General features: G+C 34.7%; 1 protein-coding gene across 1 annotated transcript in view; it reads right to left on the bottom strand.

Annotated features, from left to right (window-relative positions):
* The window catches only part of LOC133577208 (uncharacterized), a 224,382-nt gene that overhangs the window by 24,529 nt on the left and 188,687 nt on the right, over positions 1-11,166 (bottom strand). The gene's annotated exons all lie outside the window — the stretch shown is intronic.

Below are 11,166 nucleotides of genomic sequence, written 5' to 3'. Positions count from 1 at the left end.
GTCATACTTGATGCGTTAGCAGGCTAGCATTTACAAAAAAAAAAATTCTAGAACAAACCAGTAATATATTTTGGTACTTGACGCTTGTTATAGTTAACATTTAAAAAAATTAGCATGCTAGATTTTTTTTGTGCTAATTTTACAGGTATACACCTCTTGTGCCAAATATTTTGTTGTTTGACAAATGATACCTTTTAGCATGCTAAAGTTTGCTAATTTTGTAGGTATACACCTCAGTCATATTTTAGTACTTGATGCGTTAGCAGGCTAGCATTTACAAAAAAAAAATTCTCGAACAAACCAGTGATATATTTCGGTACTTGACGCTTGTTATAGTTAGCATTTTAAAAAACTAACATTAGCATGCTGGATTTTTTTTAGCTAATTTAGCAGGTATACACCTTAGTGTCATATATTTTGGTATTTCACTCATTCTAACTGTAAGCATGCTAATGTGAGCATGTTAGCATAATACTGTTAGCATGATAGCTTCTTTTTTTGCTCATTTAGCAGGTATTCACCTCTTGGGTCAAATATGTTGTTGCTTGACAAATTAAACCTTTTAGCATGCTAAAGTTTGCTAATTTTGTAGGTATAAACCTCAGTCATATTTAAGTACTTGATGCGTTAGCAGGTAGCATTTACAAAAAAAATTCTAGAACAAACCAGTAATATATTTCGGTACTTGACGCTTGTTATAGTTAGCATTTTAAAAAACTAACATTAGCATGCTAGATTATTTTTTTTGCTAATTTAGCAGGTACACACATCTTGTGCCAAATATTTTGTTGCTTGACAAATGATACCTTTTGGCATGCTGAAGTTAGCTAATTTTGTAGAATTAGCAAAATACCAAAATATATGTATACCTGCTAAATTAGCTAAAAAAAAAATCAAGCACGCTAAAGTTAGTTTTTTAAAATGCTAACTATAATAAGCGTCAAAATATATTACTGGTTTGTTCTAGAATTTGTATTTGTAACGCATCAAGTACTAAAATATGACTGAGGTGTATACCTACAAAATTAGCTAACTTTAGCATGCTAAAAGGTATCATCTGTCAAGCAACAAAATATTTGACACTGCTAAATAAGCTAAAAAAATCTAGCATCTAGCAGTTTTTTTAAAATGCTAATACAACAAGCGTCAAGTTTTGAAATATATTACTGGTTTGTTATAGATTTGTTTGTGTGTAAATGCTAGCCTGCTAACGCATCAAGTACTAAAATATGACTGAGGTGTATACCTGCAAAATTAGCTAACTTTAGCATGCTAAAAGGTTTCATTTGTCACACAACAAAATATTTGGCACAAGAGGTGTGTATACCTGCTAAATTAGCTAAAGAAATCTAGCATGCTAATGTTAGTTTTTTAAAATGCTAACTATAACAAGCGTCAAAATATATTACTGGTTTGTTCTATAATTATTTTTTGTAAATGCTAGCCTGCTAAGGCATCAAGTACTAAACTATGACTCAGGTGTATACCTACAAAATTAGCTAACTTTAGCATGCTAAAAAGTATTATTTGTCAAGCAACAAAATATTTGGCACAAGAGGTGTATACCTGCTAGATTAGCTAAAGATAACTAGCATGCTAATGTTAGTTTTTTTAAATTCTAACTATAACAAGCGTCAAAGTATATTACTGGTTTGTTCTAGATTTTTTTTTTTGTAAATGCTAGCCTGCTAACGCATCAAGTTCTAAAATATGACTGAGGTGTATACCTACAAAATTAGCTAACTTTAGCATGCTAAAAGGTATCATTTTTCAAGCAACAAAATATTTGTCACAAGAGGTGTATACCTGCTAAATTAGCAAAAAAAACATTTGGCATGCTAATGTTAGTTTTTTTAAATGCTAACTATAGCAAGTGTCATGTACCGAAATATATTACTGGTTTGTTCTAGAATTTTTTTTTTTAATGCTAGCCTGCTAACGCATCAAGTACTTAAATATGACTGAGGTGTATACCTACAAAATTAGCTAACTTTAGCATGCTAAAAGGTGTCATTTGTCACGCAACAAAATATTTGACACTGCTAAATAAGCTAAAAAAATCTAGCATCCTAATGTTAGTTTTTTTTAATGCTATTATAACAAGCGTCAAGTATTGAAATATATTACTGGTTTGTTATAGATTTGTTTGTGTGTAAATGCTAGCCTGCTAACGCATCAAGTACTAAAATATGACTGAGGTGTATACCTGCAAAATTAGCTAACTTTAGCATGCTAAAAGGTTTCATTTGTCACACAACAAAATATTTGGCACAAGAGGTGTGTTGATGCCCCGCTGTCCTGCTAAATTAGCTAAAGAAATCTAGCATGCTAATGTTAGTTTTTTAAAATGCTAACTATAACAAGCGTCAAAATATATTACTGGTTTGTTCTATAATTATTTTTTGTAAATGCTAGCCTGCTAAGGCATCAAGTACTAAACTATGACTCAGGTGTATATACCTACAAAATTAGCTAACTTTAGCATGCTAAAAAGTATTATTTGTCAAGCAACAAAATATTTGGCACAAGAGGTGTATACCTGCTAGATTAGCTAAAGATATCTAGCATGCTAATGTTAGTTTTTTTAAATTCTAACTATAACAAGCGTCAAAATATATTACTGGTTTGTTCTAGATTTTTTTTTTTGTAAATGCTAGCCTGCTAAGGCATCAAGTACTAAACTATGACTCAGGTGTATACCTACAAAATTAGCTAACTTTAGCATGCTAAAAAGTATTATTTGTCAAGCAACAAAATATTTGGTACAAGAGGTGTATACCTGCTGGATTAGCTAAAGATATCTAGCATGCTAATGTTAGTTTTTTTAAACTCTAACTATAACAAGCGTCAAAATATATTACTGGTTTGTTCTAGATTTATTTTTTTTTGTAAATGCTAGCCTGCTAACGCATCAAGTTCTAAAATATGACTGAGGTGTATACCTACAAAATTAGCTAACTTTAGCATGCTAAAAGGTATCATTTTTCAAGCAACAAAATATTCGGCACAAGAGGTGTATACCTGCTAAATTAGCAAAAAAAACATTTGGCATGCTAATGTTAGTTTTTTAAAATGCTAACTATAGCAAGTGTCATGTACCGAAATATATTACTGGTTTGTTCTAGAATTATTTTTTTTTAATGCTAGCCTGCTAACGCATCAAGTACTTAAATATGACTGAGGTGTATACCTACAAAATTAGCTAACTTGAGCATGCTAAAAGGTGTCATTTGTCACGCAACAAAATATTTGACACTGCTAAATAAGCTAAAAAAATCTAGCATCCTAATGTTAGTTTTTTTAAATGCTATTATAACAAGCGTCAAGCATTGAAATAAATTACTGGTTTGTTATAGATTTTTTTTTTGTAAATGCTAGCCTGCTAACGCATCAAGTACTAAAATATGACTGGGGTGTATACCTACAAAAGTAGCTAACTTTAGCATGCTAAAATTCTTGTGCCAAAATATTTGGCACAATACCTGCTAGATTAGCTAAAGATATCTAGCATGCTAATGTTAGTTTTTTTAAATTCTAACTATAACAAGCGTCAAAATATATTACTGGTTTGTTCTAGATTATTTTTTTTGTAAATGCTAGCCTGCTAACGCATCAAGTTCTAAAATATGACTGAGGTGTATACCTACAAAATTAGCAAACTTTAGCATGCTAAAAGGTATCATTTTTCAAGCAACAAAATATTTGGCACAAGAGGTGTATACCTGCTAAATTAGCTAAAAAAAAACTCGAGCATGCTAAAGTTAGTTTTTTAAAATGCTAACTATAACAAGCGTCAAAATATATTACTGGTTTGTTCTAGAATTTGTATTTGTAAATGCTAGCCTGCTAACGCATCAAGTACTAAAATATGACTGAGGTGTATACCTACAAAATTAGCTAACTTTAGCATGCTAAAAGGTGTCATTTTTCAAGCAACAAAATATTTGGAACAAGAGGTGTATACCTGCTAAATTAGCAAAAAAAACATTTGGCATGCTAATGTTAGTTTTTTAAAATGCTAACTATAGCAAGTGTCATGTACCGAAATATATTACTGGTTTGTTCTAGAATTATTTTTTTTTAATGCTAGCCTGCTAACGTATCAAGTACTTAAATATGACTGAGGTGTATACCTACAAAATTAGCTAACTTTAGCATGCTAAAAGGTGTCATTTGTCACGCAACAAAATATTTGACACTGCTAAATAAGCTAAAAAAATCTAGCATCCTAATGTTAGTTTTTTTAAATGCTATTATAACAAGCGTCAAGTATTGAAATATATTACTGGTTTGTTATAGATTTTTTTTTGTGTAAATGCTAGCCTGCTAACGCATCAAGTACTAAAATATGACTGAGGTGTATACCTACAAAATTAGCTAACTTTAGCATGCTAAAAGGTATCATTTGTCAAGCAACAAAAATTTGACACAAAAGGTGTATACCTGCTAGATTAGCTAAAGAAATCTAGCATGCTAATGCTAGATTGCATGCAGAAACAAGCATTGAAGAGTGAAAATGAAAATACTTACCCAATCAAGTTAGGTATTGATTTGAGTGTGCGAGCAACCGGCATCCAAGATAGCTGCCAAAGTTGCTGACGCTCAATGTCTGCAACGTGTGTGTGCCTGTGGAGATAAGGAAGGTTGTATCAGGGCTGGCTGACAGAGGTGGGTAGTAACGCGCTACATTTACTCCGTTACATCTACTTGAGTAACTTTTGGGATAAATTGTACTTCTAAGAGTAGTTTTAATGCAACTTACTTTTACTTTTACTTGAGTATATTTATAGAGAAGAAACGCTACTTTTACTCCGCTACTTTTATCTACATTCAGCTCGCTACTCGCTACTAATTTTTATCGATCTGTTAATGCACGCTTTGTTTGTTTTGGTCTGTCAGACAGACCTTCAAAGTGCCTGCGTTACTGGTGACGTTTCACTCCGTTCCACCAATAAAATGCAGTCACTAGTGACGTTTGACTCCGTTCCACCAATCAGATGCAGTCACTGGTGACGTTGGACCAATCAAACAGAGCAAGGCGGTCACATGACCTGACTTAAACAAGTTGAAAAACTTATTGGGGTGTTACCATTTAGTGGTCAATTGTACGGAATATGTACTGTACTGTGCAATCTACTAATACAAGTTTCAATCAATCAAAAGTGTGAAGGAAAAAAGACACTTTTTTATTTCAAACGTACATCCCGTCACAAGCCTAAAGACTGACTGCACAGTTCCTGTCTTCACAATAAAAGTGCCGCTCCATCGCGCCTGCGCTTTCAAAATAAGAGTCTCCGAAAGCCAGCGCAAACAAGCTAGCAAGCTACGGAATTTGCCGCCAATGTATTTCTTGTAAAGTGTGTGAAAACGAATATGGAAGCTGGACAAATAAGATACCAAAAACCAACCACTTTCATGTGGTATTAGACAGAAAGGAGGAACTTTTTTTCTCCTGCATTTGAAAACGTGGACGCTATCAGCACTACTGTCTGATTCCAATCAATGCAAGTCATCAGAATCAGGTAATACACCAACTTATATTCTTGTCAACATGAAAGAAAGGAATCTATATGTGTTAAACATGCATGTATATTCATTAAAACACCTTTAACATGTAAACAAAAACGGCAAAATAAATAAATATAAATGATATACTGTATATATCAATGTATGTGTATATATGTGTATATATATATATATATATATATATATATATATATATATATATATATATATATATATATGATATGTGTGTGTATGTTACTCATCAGTTACTCAGTACTTGAGTAGTTTTTTCACAACATACTTTTTACTTTTACTCAAGTATATATTTGGGTGACTACTCATTACTTTTACTTGAGTAATAAATCTCTAAAGTAACAGTACTCTTACTTGAGTACAATTTCTGGCTACTCTACCCACCTCTGCTGGCTGATACTGCCTGAAATCTTTATTGCAGCTTTCTTGTGATAACAATGTGTACCTGCTAACTCTATAGCGGATGTTAGCTTATCATAGCAATTAAAAAAAAAGTGGCTTTGATATTACCACACACTTGTCGTCACAATGATGACGGATGCTAACAGTTGCGAAAAGCTGCCCGCTAACTATTCAGGGTGTTGTTGTTTTTTTTTCCTCAAACCTACGCGAACAATGGCGATGTCTAAGAATAGCGCCCTCGTCCATTCGTCATTACGGTGAACCGAAGGTGTGACTTGACCTTTTTTGATATTCATCGCAGTGAGAACCTGTAAGCCCGACATGTCGGCACACATGACTGAGTGTGTTTGTGCAACAGCAGCTCGCTGGCAGCATTGTTTGACAGTAACACACGCACACACACACACAAACACACTCTTGTATTTCTTACCTTCTTGAGACCTCCGAAAAATGCCTACCTCTTTAGGACCACCCTTTCGAGATATATAAAGATTTGTATTGACAATATTTATTATTTACTTGCGTATTTACTTCAAGTTATTGCAGTATGTCTCTATACACATGTTTATTTTATAAAGGTCGTTTGGACAGGACAGCGGGGCAGCAAGTGACAAACAAAGCATGACTTTCCACAATTGGACAGGACAGCGGGGCAGCAAGTGACAGGGTTAGTCTGGCGTTCGGATGTTTCCGTGAGGCGAGCGCCGAACGTTGGGGAAACCCTCCGCACAAACATGTTATTTCATATGTTGACCAGAAGGGGGAGCACACAGTCAATTTGAAAAATCCCTCCTCTTTGGGACCACCCTCATTTTGATGGATGTCACCAGCAAATGAGACATTGTCTATTAGATGCAATGTTATTGGGACCATGATTTATGTCACACCTCCTCATATGGAAGATACGTTTCCTTCTTCATGTCTCAAGAAGGGAAGGAATACAAGAACACACACACACACTCTTGTATTTGTTACCTTCTTGAGACCTCTGAAAAATGCCTACCTCTTTAGGACCACCCTTTCTAGATATATAAAGATTTGTATTTAAAATATTTATTATTTACTCTCTATACACATATTTATTTTTGCAAAGGTCCACTTAGGAGTTTTAGGGAAACAATGACAAACAAAGCATGACTTTGCACGTTTGGACAGGACAGCGGGGCATCAAGTGGCAGGGTTGTTTGGCGTTCGGGTGTTTCCATTGGCAGGAATGGCCCAGGAATCTGAGGCAAGCGCCAAACGTTGTGGAAACCCTCCACACAAAAATGAGACGCCTCCGAGGGGGGCCTCCGACGCGTGGTCCTAAAGACAGTAGTGTTCACTGCTAACCTCGTTATCAAGGGGGTCCCCGTCCCAAATGATCAAATATCGGCCCCATATTTTTTAAATTAATTTTGGCCAGAGGGGGCATAGTTCAATTTCTTACACACACTTGTTATTTCATATGTTGGCCAGAGGGGGAGCACCTCAAATGTGTACACACACTTGTTATTTCATATGTTGGCCAGAGGGGGATCACCTCAAATTTGTACACACACTTGTTATTTCATATGTTGGCCAGAGGGGGAGCACCTCAAATTTGTACACACACACTTGTTATTTCATATGTTGGCCAGAGGGGGAGCACCTCAAATTTGTACACACACTTGTTATTTCATATGTTGACCAGAGGGGGGTGCACTTTTAAAACCGACACACTGTCAATTTGGAAAAATCCCTCCTTTTTGGGACCACCCTCATTTTGATAGATGTCACCAGCAGGGGTGCAAATGATGTTTCAAAAAAAAGCTGGCACAAGTGGCAAAAAAGAGTGAGAAAGTTGAGGAATGCTCATCAAAGACTTATTTGGAACATCCCACAGGTGAACGGGCTAATTGGGAACAGGTGGGTGCCATGATTGGGTATAAAAGTAGATTCCATGAAATGCTCAGTCATTCACAAACAAGGACGGGGCGAGGGTCACCACTTTGTCAACAAATTGTTTAAGAACAACATTTCTCAAGCAGCTATTGCAAGGAATTTAGGGATTTCACCATCTACGCTCCGTAATATCATCAAAAGGTTCAGAGAATCTGGAGAAATCACTGCACGTAAGCAGCAAGGCTGAAAACCAACATTGAATGCCCGTGACCTTGGATCCCTCAGGCGGTACTGCATCAAAAAGCCACATCAGTGTGTAAAGGATATCACCACATGGGCTCAGGAACACTTCAGAAAACCATTGTCAGTAACTACAGTTGGTCGCTACATCTGTAAGTGCAAGTTAAAACTCTACTATGCAAAGCCACACCCATTTATCAACAACACCCAGAAACGCTTCACTGGGCCCGAGCTCATCTAAGATGGACTGATACAAAGTGGAAAAGTGTTCTGTGGTCTGACGAGTCCACATTTAAAATTGTTTTTGGAAACTGTGGACGTCGTGTCCTCCGGACCAAAGAGGAAAAGAACCATCCGGATTGTTCTAGGGTCAAAATGTAAAAGGCAGCATGTGTGATGGTATGGGGGTGTGTTAGTGCCCAAGACATGGGTAACTTACACATCTGTGAAGGCATCATTAATGCTGAAAGGTACATACAGGTTTTGGAGCATCCAAGCAACGTTATCATGGACGCCCCTGCTTATTTCAGCAAGACATTGCCAAGCCATGTGTTACATCAACGTGGCTTCATAGTAAAAGAGTGCGGGTACTAGACTGGCCTGCCTGTAGTCCAGACCTGTCTCCCATTGAAAATATGAAGGCTAAAATATGAGAAGGGAGACTGTTGAACAACTTAAGCTGTACATCAAGCAAGAATGGGAAAGAATTCCACTTCAAAAATGTGTCTCCTCAGTTCCCAAACCTTTACTGAGTGTTGTTAAAAGGAAAGGCCATGTAACACAGTGGTAAAAATGTCCCTCTGACAACTTTTTTGTAATGTGTTGCTGCCATTAAATTCTGAGTTCATGATTGTTTGCAGAAACAAAGTTTGTCAGTGTGAACATGAAATATCTTGTCTATGCAGTCTATTCAATTGAATATAAGTTGAAAAGGATTTGTTGTATTCTCTTTTTTTTATTAACATTTACACAACGTGACATATATATATATATATATATATATATATATATATATATATATATATATATATATATATATATATATATATATATATATATATATATTTATATTTATATATATATATATATAATATATATATATACACACATACAAATATTTCTATATTAATATTTTATATTGATATAAATAAATAAAGTTGGTGTATCAAAATATATATATATATATACACACACACACACATATATACATATACTATAATAGACAAAACGTTTTGCAGCACAAATGAATGGACAAAGATGGGGAGGTTTGGTGGGGTGTGTATTTATATATATATATATATATATATATATATATATATATATATATATATATATATATATATATATATATATATATATATACACACACACATATATTTATTTAAAATGTATTTAAATATATATATATTAGATGTATTTATTTACATTCATACACACACACATATACATACATACATACATACATACATGCATATACATACACTATAATAGACGGAATAATTTGCAGCACTAACAAATGGGACAAATTTGGGGAGGTTTGGTGGGGCATATATACATATGTATATATGTGTATGTATATATATATATATATATATATGTATATATGGGTATGTATATATATATATATTTTTTTTTATTTATTTTTTTTTTTTTATTAAAAATGTTATATAAAAAAAAAAATATATATATATATATACTCATTCATACATACATAGACAAAAAGTTTTGCAGCACAAATTAATTGGACAAATTTGGGGAGGTTTGGTGGGGCTAATAGATATATGTATAAATATAAATTTATATAAATGTATATTTGTTTTAAATTAAAAATTGTATATATATATATATATATATATATATATATATATGTATATATATATATATATATATGTATATATATATATATATATACATATACATATACTATAATAGACAAAAGGTTTTGCAGCACAAATGAATGTTACAAATCTGGGCTGTATGATGTTTTTTTGGTCAGAAAATGTATTTTAGATAAAAACCGTACCGTAAACAAATGTCAATGTTATATGAATATTTGCAATGATAAGGGGTCATGTCCACACATACACATTTACAAAGCACTAAAAGAGCAAATATTCACTATAAACCAGAAGAAATATTCCCCCTGTGTGACGAGGACTTAGTCAGTGTGGTCAAAGGTGATCAGGGTTGGAATGTTTGCGCTCTTCTTTTTCCCAGCAGGGTGTTGGCCAGTGGAACTGTCACTAGTCGTCACATTCCCAGCCAGAATCAAGGTAACTCCCCAACAAATCAAAGACACACACACACGGCTAAGAAGACAAATTGCACTTACTTGATCACCAGCGCTCCGCCGTGTCAGCAGACGCCTTCCCTGGTCCTGGTCCTGGCTGGTCCCCTTTAAAGACGTCCCGGCGGCAAAGTCCCGCCTTCACCCCGGGGAGGAACTACCTCCTCTCTGAGGGAGTCGCGTCTCTGTCAGGATGCCAAGAATTTTTCTGGACTTCCTCTATTGGGCTCTGAGGCAGGAAAGACAACAACAAAAACCAAAAACCGTGTAACAGGTTGTTGCTGAGATCTGACATGAAAGATTTACCTTCCAAGTGCTGCCTTTGATGGGCCTGCTGTGGTTTGTTTTATGGGCCGCCGCTCATTACAACTACACAATTACACACGCTGTGATTGACAGAACAACCCCATAAAACACATTCTGTCAAAATGCAGCAAAAAAAAAAAAAAAAGGAAGCGCATGAGAGACAGGCTGCAAGTTGACGGAACATAGCAGACGCTGGTACTTTAGTGCAGGGGTTAAAAAAACTTGGCCAGGGGCCGGGCTGTATATGTATATATATACAGGTAAAAGCCAGTAAATTAGAATATTTTGAAAAACTTGATTTATTTCAGTAATTGCATTCAAAAGGTGTAACTTGTACATTATATTTATTCATTGCACACAGACTGATGCATTCAAATGTTTATTTCATTTAATTTTGATGATTTGAAGTGGCAACAAATGAAAATCCAAAATTCCGTGTGTCACAAAATTAGAATATTACTTAAGGCTAATACAAAAAAGGGATTTTTAGAAATGTTGGCCAACTGAAAAGTATGAAAATGAAAAATATG

The sequence above is a fragment of the Nerophis lumbriciformis genome, linkage group LG37 (assembly GCF_033978685.3).
Source record: "Nerophis lumbriciformis linkage group LG37, RoL_Nlum_v2.1, whole genome shotgun sequence".
Lineage (NCBI taxonomy): Eukaryota > Metazoa > Chordata > Actinopteri > Syngnathiformes > Syngnathidae > Nerophis > Nerophis lumbriciformis.
Note: the sequence above shows the minus strand (reverse complement) of the source record. Positions and strands in the feature narration are given on the sequence as shown.